This window comes from Physeter macrocephalus, chromosome 6 (assembly GCF_002837175.3).
Source record: "Physeter macrocephalus isolate SW-GA chromosome 6, ASM283717v5, whole genome shotgun sequence".
Taxonomy (NCBI): Eukaryota; Metazoa; Chordata; class Mammalia; order Artiodactyla; family Physeteridae; genus Physeter; species Physeter macrocephalus.
This window is the reverse complement of record NC_041219.1, coordinates 57,535,941-57,543,254: the sequence shown is the minus strand read 5'-3', so window position 1 is coordinate 57,543,254 and position 7,314 is coordinate 57,535,941. Positions and strand designations below refer to the sequence as shown.

The 7,314-nt window shown below is 49.7% G+C and overlaps 1 protein-coding gene and 1 long non-coding RNA gene across 9 annotated transcripts in view; one reads left to right on the top strand and one right to left on the bottom strand.

Moving 5' to 3' along the window:
• Positions 1–7,314, top strand: part of ANO2 (anoctamin 2) — a 299,540-nt gene that overhangs the window by 205,383 nt on the left and 86,843 nt on the right. The gene's annotated exons all lie outside the window — the stretch shown is intronic.
• Positions 6,211–7,314, bottom strand: part of LOC129392186 (uncharacterized) — a 2,896-nt gene continuing 1,792 nt past the window's right edge. The window contains exons 2-3 of the long non-coding RNA XR_008617659.1: positions 6,674–6,911; positions 6,211–6,243 (exon numbers count right to left, since the gene is read on the bottom strand). This is a non-coding gene — a long non-coding RNA (uncharacterized lncRNA). The remainder of the gene's footprint in view (positions 6,244–6,673; positions 6,912–7,314) is intronic.

Below are 7,314 nucleotides of genomic sequence, written 5' to 3'. Positions count from 1 at the left end.
CACAGGGGGACCAGCTCGGTGCTTTGGGACCACCTAGAGGGGTGGGGTAGGGAGGGTGGGAGGGAGGGAGACGCAAGGGGGGGGGGATATGGGGATATATGTATACGTATAGCTGATTCACTTTGTTATACAGCAGAAACTAGCACACCGTTGTCAAGCAATTATACTCCAATAGAGATGTTAAAAAAAAAAAAAGATACACGCACCCCTATGTTCATAGCAGCACGACTGACAGTAGCAAGACATGGAAACAGCCTAAATGTCCATCGACAGATGAATGGATAAAGAAGATGTGGTACCTATATACAGTGGAATACTACTCAGCCATAAAAAAGGAACAAAATAATGCCATTTGCAGCAACATGGATAGACCTAGAGATCATCATACTAAGTGAAGTAAGTCAGGAGGAGAAAGACAAACAACATATGATATCACCTATATGTGGAATCTAAAATATGGCACAAATGAACCCGTCTATGAAACAGAATCACAGACATAAGAGATCAGACTTGTGGTTGCCAAGGGGGTGGGGGAGGGGTGGACTGGGAGTTTGGGGTTGGTAGATGCACAGTGTTACATTTAGAATGGATAAACTACAAGGTCCTACTGTAGAGCACAGGGCATTATGTCCAGTCTCCTGGGATAAACCATAATGGAAAAGAACATTAAAAAAAAGAACATCTATATGTGTATAATTGAGTCACTTTGCTGTGCAGCAGAGATTGGTACAACATTTCAAATCAACTATACGTCAATAAAAAAATTAAAATAAAAAAAAAAGCGGACTCCCTTACACCAGGTAGCTGACGTCAGGGATCCTCCACCCTAGGCACAAACCTGACCTGAAAGGAAGCATGGTTTCAGAGGAATTAATTCTTTAACCCAAGGCCTCTGCTTTCCTTTTCTTTTCTTTTCTTTTCTTTTTTTTTTTTGGTTTAGAACAACAGAAGTTTATTCTTTCACAGGTCAGGAAGCCAGAGTCCAAAATCAAGATGTCGGCATAATTGGGTCCTTCTGGAGGGAGAAGCCATCCCATGCTTCTCTCCTGGCCTCTGATGGCTGCTGGCAATCTTTGGTGCACCTTAGATTATAGATGCATGACTCCACACTGGCAAGGCCTCTGCTTTTCAGTCTAGAGTGTTCAGGAGGGCAGAGTGCAGAAGCTACCAGGCCTCTGTGATCTTTCCCCGCGCGTGGGGCGTGAAGAGCTCCCGCCCCCGAGAAGGCACCGACAGCACCTTGTGCCTTGTAAAGGACCATAGTTATAGAGCTTAGCTTTGACTTCTGTGCCAGCATCTTAAAGTTGATATATGTTTACGTGTCCTTGGATTAGAGGGGGGCGGGCCTGGTCACGGGTTTAGCTCTTGCTCTGCTGATGGTCCCTTGGTTCTTGACAACCCTGGTGAGGCCACGGAGAACTTGGCACATGGGGAATCCAGGCATGGCTTGAAGAGTTCATTGACTTAGAAGGCAAGGTAGAACTTAGAGTGGAAGAATGGAGGGAACCTTTAGGGACTGTCCCTCCCAGCCCCCAGCCAGGAGGAGACCCCCGGTGTAATGTGTGAAATGGCTTATCACACAGTAGGCCCCAGCGGGAGTTTCTGAGGTTGGAGAGGTGATGGGCAATGTTTCCCACGCTCGCTGGTGTGTTCTGCTTGGGCCCTCCGATGTGTGGCTGCAAGAGCTTGAGAAAAAGTTAAAGCGCGGGATGAGCGCACACAACCCAATTGGTGATTTTCTTTGAACAGAGAGATTTCTAGCACATGGGCTTTGGCAGACTATGATCAGAGTAAAGAAAACAGTTGACTATGTCTCCATGCTTTTGAGTACCGTTGGTGTCACTTACTCTCTGTTATTTTTCCCTTCACGGGGTTATTTGGGGGAAATTGTATACATCCCAGGGTTGAATTTCCAAACGAATGCAAGCTGCACAGCCCCAGAGCTGCAGACGGGCATGTCCCGAGGGTGGCCTTTGAGAAATGTGTTTCCTTTTGCTCAGCTCCATCTGCCCCCTGCCTTGACACACACATACACACACACACACACACACGCACACACACACCACACACACACACAACACACACACACACACACACACACACACACACACACACACTTCTTCCTTTTCTGCATACCTGGAATCAGTATTTCCCAGTGGCTAAGCAACCAGATTTTGGATTTGGATCACCTAGTCTTGGATCCTCCCTCTGCCATGTACTAGCTATGTGGGTTGGGCGAGTTACATTCTCTGAGCCTGTGTTTTTAAACACACACACACACACACACACACACACACACACGCACAGTTCTTCCTTTGCAGAAGCGATGGGCAGGCCTCTTTCTCTCTCCATTCTAGAGCAAATCCTTTTGAGGGTGAAGAGTACTGTGGTGATATTTTTGTCTCTTTGTACGGTTAGCTAATAAATTAAAACATGTCACGAGAGATCTGAGGAAGTTGCTGAGGGGCAGGCCTGTGTGTCACACACCTGTGGAATCTCCAGCAGTGCCTGCCCAGTGCCCTGGGGACTCAGCAGATGCTCACGGATGACGGTGGTGACTTTGATGAGTCCCCACATTCCTTGGATTTCTCTAATGAAGTGTGGGAAGGGGTCCTTGGTGCAGGAGAGAAAGGTGGAAAGCTGTTTCTCTCATCTCTTGACTTTTTAAAAAAAATATAAGTTTATTTATTTATTCATTTATTTCTGGCTGCTTTGGGTCTTCGTTGCTGCACGCGGGCTTTCTCTAGTTGTGGCGAGCGGGGGCTACTCTTCGTTGTGGTGCGCGGGCTTCTCACTGCGGTGCCTTCTCTTGTTGCGGAGCACGAGCTCTAGGCACGCTGGCTCAGTAGTTGTGGCTCGCGGGCTCAGGAGTTGTGGCGCATGGGCTTAGTTGCTCCGCAGCATGTGGGATCTTCCTGGACCAGGGCTCGAACCCGTGTCCCCTGCATTGGCAGGCGGTTTCTCAACCACTGCACCACCAGGGAAGCCCTCTCTTGACTTGTTTGCAATGATCCACCTGGAAGCAAACCTAGACCTCCCGAGAGCCCCTTTCTGAGGCAAGTGTGGTTCTGAGCGAGCAGGTGCCAGCCACGCAGGCCCGTTGTCTCCCCAGAGATGGAGAGCTCGGTGGGCGGGGAGGTGGGAAATTGCATAGAAGTAGGAACCTGGCTCCTAGACCCACGTCCACCTTCAACATCCCGTGGAACCCACACGTCTCCTCAGCTCTGAGCCTCGGTTTCCCACGGGTAATGTGGGACTCGTCAGACCGGCTTCACCTTGTCGCCAAGAGGATTGTTTAAAACGTGTTTTATCGGAACACGTCAAACACACCCCAAAAATAGAGGAAATAATAGAATGCACCTTCATCCTTCCTCACCTAATTTCAATAATTATCGACTAACTCCTGGCCAGTCTTGTGTCCTCTGCACCCACCCATTATTACCTTCAATACCAGAATACGAGGACTTAATGGGACGAAACAATGGTGTGCAAGTACCTTTTAGGGTATCTGACAGGTGGTAGATGCTCAGGAAATGTCTGTGGAATCTGAACTTGTAATAGTATGAGCTTTATACTCATTACCTCCTGCCATCTGTGGGTGGCCAGAGGGCACGGTATTTCTCCGTGTCTCACAGGTGAGAAGACCTGGTCCGTAGGTCAAGGGACTTGTCTAAGGTCACGTGACCACCAGCGAATTTGAGGCTGTCAGCGGAACCCAGATCTCCGAAATCCCACGTGAGTTTGTGGTTCTGTGCTCCGCCGCCCCTGTTGATTTTTCCTTTTGGATATCTTAGGTAGGAATAGGAGACCTGTAAAATTTTATGTAGCCTCACAGTTTGAAGAGAACATGTTTCTGGGACTGTAATAACCACTTATGCACAGACACAACTGCTTTACCGTCTTGGGAAGATCAGCAAATCCAGTTCGATTCATCAAATGTTTTGTGCGTTACTGTGTGCCTTGACTTCCAGAAAGCACAAGATAAGTAAGATGCAGTCAGTGCTCCCAGGGAGCTCCCCGCCTCATATGCACCAAGACACACAGATAATCAAAAAGAGCAGAAAGCAAAGCGTGTATATCAGCAGCACAAACTAAGTGCTGAGGGTGCGTGGAAGAAGTCTGTCGAACTCCTAGCTGCTGCCTCTAATAGGGATTATCAGTACTCCCAAAGCTTGCAATCCTGGAACCATGGCGATCCTGTGCTTGTATTTACACAATTCTAAAAGCTGATTACTAGGTTTAACGATGTCTGTACAATCTCTTCATGAATGAAGGGTCTTCATGAAGTCAGTTTAACAGACCACTAGTTTCAGAAAGCCTTTACCAGTGGAGGCACCACCTACTAGTCTATTAATATTATCTGCCATAAAAGTCAAGACCAACTGGGAAGAGTTAGCCAACTGTAAAGTTGGGAGGCCTGAGCTGCATGAGACCACTCTCACTTCTGACACCAGTTGCAAGTTCGGGGGTCCCCAAGACTATCCTTGGGCTTGGTAACTCGCTAGAAGTATTTGTTGAAAAATATGATACTCGCAGTTACGGTTTATTAGAGGGAAGGGATACAGGTTGACATCAGCCAAGGAAGAAGCTCATGGGTGGAGTTCAAGAAAGTACCACGCACAGAACGCAACTGTCCTCTCCCCGTGGCGTCAGGACGGTGTAACTTTCCCAGCAGCAGCGTGTCATGACACAAAGAATTGCCAGCCAGGGAAACCCCCCTGAGCTCTGGTGTCTGGAGTTTTTATTGGGGCTTAATTACGTGCCATCTGCATGGCTGTCCTTGAGTCTCTGACCCATCTGGGGGTAGAACTGATACGATGCAGCCCAGAGAGCCCATCATAAATCACATTGTTGGACCGTCTGGTGGCCAAATCCCCCAGGCAAACAAAGACACTCCCATCAGGTGTGGCATTCTAAGAGGCTGGAGATCACCTCCCAGGAGCTGAGGGCGAAGGCCTGACCTCTCTTTGGTTGAGGTTAATTCTTTACCACACAACCATCAAAGAGTTTTCATTAGACAGCATATCAGTGGCCCGCTTCGGGGGGAACCGGAAACTTTGGGGGTAAAAAGGAGATGATATACTAATGAGCATAGTTCTGAAAATCATTTTACTTTTCAAGGTGAAATTTGGTGAGGAACTTAATTTTTTTTTTCCTTCTGGCTCACGAATGGTCACAGAGCAAATCAGTTGCAGAGCTGGGGCTAGAGCCTCACTTCAAGAGTGTGTCCCTAACACCAACCAGTGGTGACAGCGAGCCTGCAACTCTAGGGCAGCCCTGGGGTAACTGCCTGGTATTTTTCTCCCCAGACTCAAGAAGGAGCAAGAAAAGAGCACAGCAGGGACGCCCCCAGACAGGAGAATTTGAGGCTTTCTTTCCTGCCCTTTTGTCTTCCCTCCTTCTCTCCCATCCATATTTATTGACTACATGGTAAATAAGGATGGAAGGGGAGAGGAAGAGAGAGGAAGAGAGGATGATCTCCTGGTTTCCATCGGGCATTTGTTATCCTAGTAGCTTTCTTCTGGGTTGCCTGCTATTTGGGGGGAGGTAGATTTCCCTTCTCCATCTCAGCCTCAATCTTCACTGTTCTGGTTCTGTATCAGAAACAATCAACATGTAATGCATCACCCTTCAGTTCTGTTCTGGCTTGTGTGGGGTCCCAGGGAGCCCTGGTTGCCTCTTCCTGGGGCCTGGAGAAGGACGGATACTGGTGAGGCCCGGGGGAGTACAAGCTCATGTGTTCAGCTGTGCATTTTGTTCACTAGGTAAAGGGGTGCCCTGTGCACGTTCTGGAGGCCATCTCCAGCCCCTCTTGGCGTTACACGTTCGGGGTGACTTGAGCTCATTGGAAAAGGCAGTCCGCTAGCGGACAACAGGGAGGTGGCTGGCCCCTGTGGTGCAGAGCAGTGGTCCTGCTTGGAGCAGCTGAGGCTGCAGATTCCCAGGCAGTGACGTCGAGGCACTGCAGTGAGTCAGGGCCTGGAGCCCGGGGAGGTGATGTGCGCTGCCTCCCGCGGGGAGGCGGGGGAGGGGGGGGAACGTGGGGCAGCCCCAGGATGGGGGAGGGGGGTTCCCCCAGGCGGACACGCCACTGTGTCGCCCTTGGGCCCTGGTTCCCGGCTCTGGGTGGGCAGAGGCGGGGCCCGGTCTCTATGGGGCAGCAGGTAGAATCCCTTCTGAGCCTGGGGTGCTCACGCCCACGTTGGTCCGGCCTGTCTTGTCTCTTTTTTCAGAGAGAGAGAACTGTGAGGAGGATGGAAAGAGAAACTTGAGAGATAAGTCCCGATAACTGCTCTCCCGAAGCTGAAGCTGGGAGTGGAGAGACCGAGTGTAGAAAGCAAGGCTGTTGTCTGGACAGCCCCGCAGGAGAGTCTGCGGTGGGGAATAAGGCGAGAACCCCCAGGAAGATGGGTTCCCACCCTGGGCCAGTAACCGTTTAAGGCTCCGAGCCGGGAGATGGGATGAGAAGGTCCCAGTGTACATGCAGTGCTGACTTGCAGACCAAACCTGTCACTTCTGCAAAGTCTCCTGGGCCCTTTGCCCCCATGCAGATGTGCGGGGAGAGAACAGAGGTGAAGGGCGTGTGGAAGGAGAGCGTCACGGAGACGCAAGGGGAAGGAGTGTTGCTTGGCTTAAGGTCAGGTCATTATCTGTCGGCAGAAGGAAAACATACCTTGCTGGGGGCAGGAGTCCTGGGTCAGGGTCCTCGGTCGGGCCACGGCGTCAAGCCACTTTTCTCAGACTGCCCTGGAACTGGCTAGTTTGCTACCCAAGAAGTTCCATGACCAGTGGAACCCGTGAACGCTGGATTAAACAAAGGTACTATAGGACTTCTCTGAGCCCCCGGTGTGTGTTGGCAAATTACAGCCTAAAAAAGGAGGATCGTCCGTGTGGAGCATATCTGCAAATACCTGAAAAATACAATTTTCTGAAGAAAACAGTGTGGGGAATGCAGAAGAGCTAAAAAAAACCCATTAGGTTGGAGTTACTCAGATCTGGATTAAAATCCCAGCTCAGCCGTTTACTAGGGCACTAGTGTAACCCCTATCAGGTAACTAACCTTCTTGGATCCTAATTTCTTTGGGTATAAAATAGCACTAATAATTCCTATCTCATAAAGTTATTGGGAGGAATAAATGAGATCAGATACATAAAGAATCCTGAAAAGTACCTGTAACTTAGTAGGCACACAGTAAAGGATGGATGGATGGATGGATGGATGGATGGATGGATGGTTGGATGAGGAGATGGATGGACGAGGGGATGGATGGACGAGGGGGTGGATGGACGAGGGGGTGGGTGGACGCGGGGGGT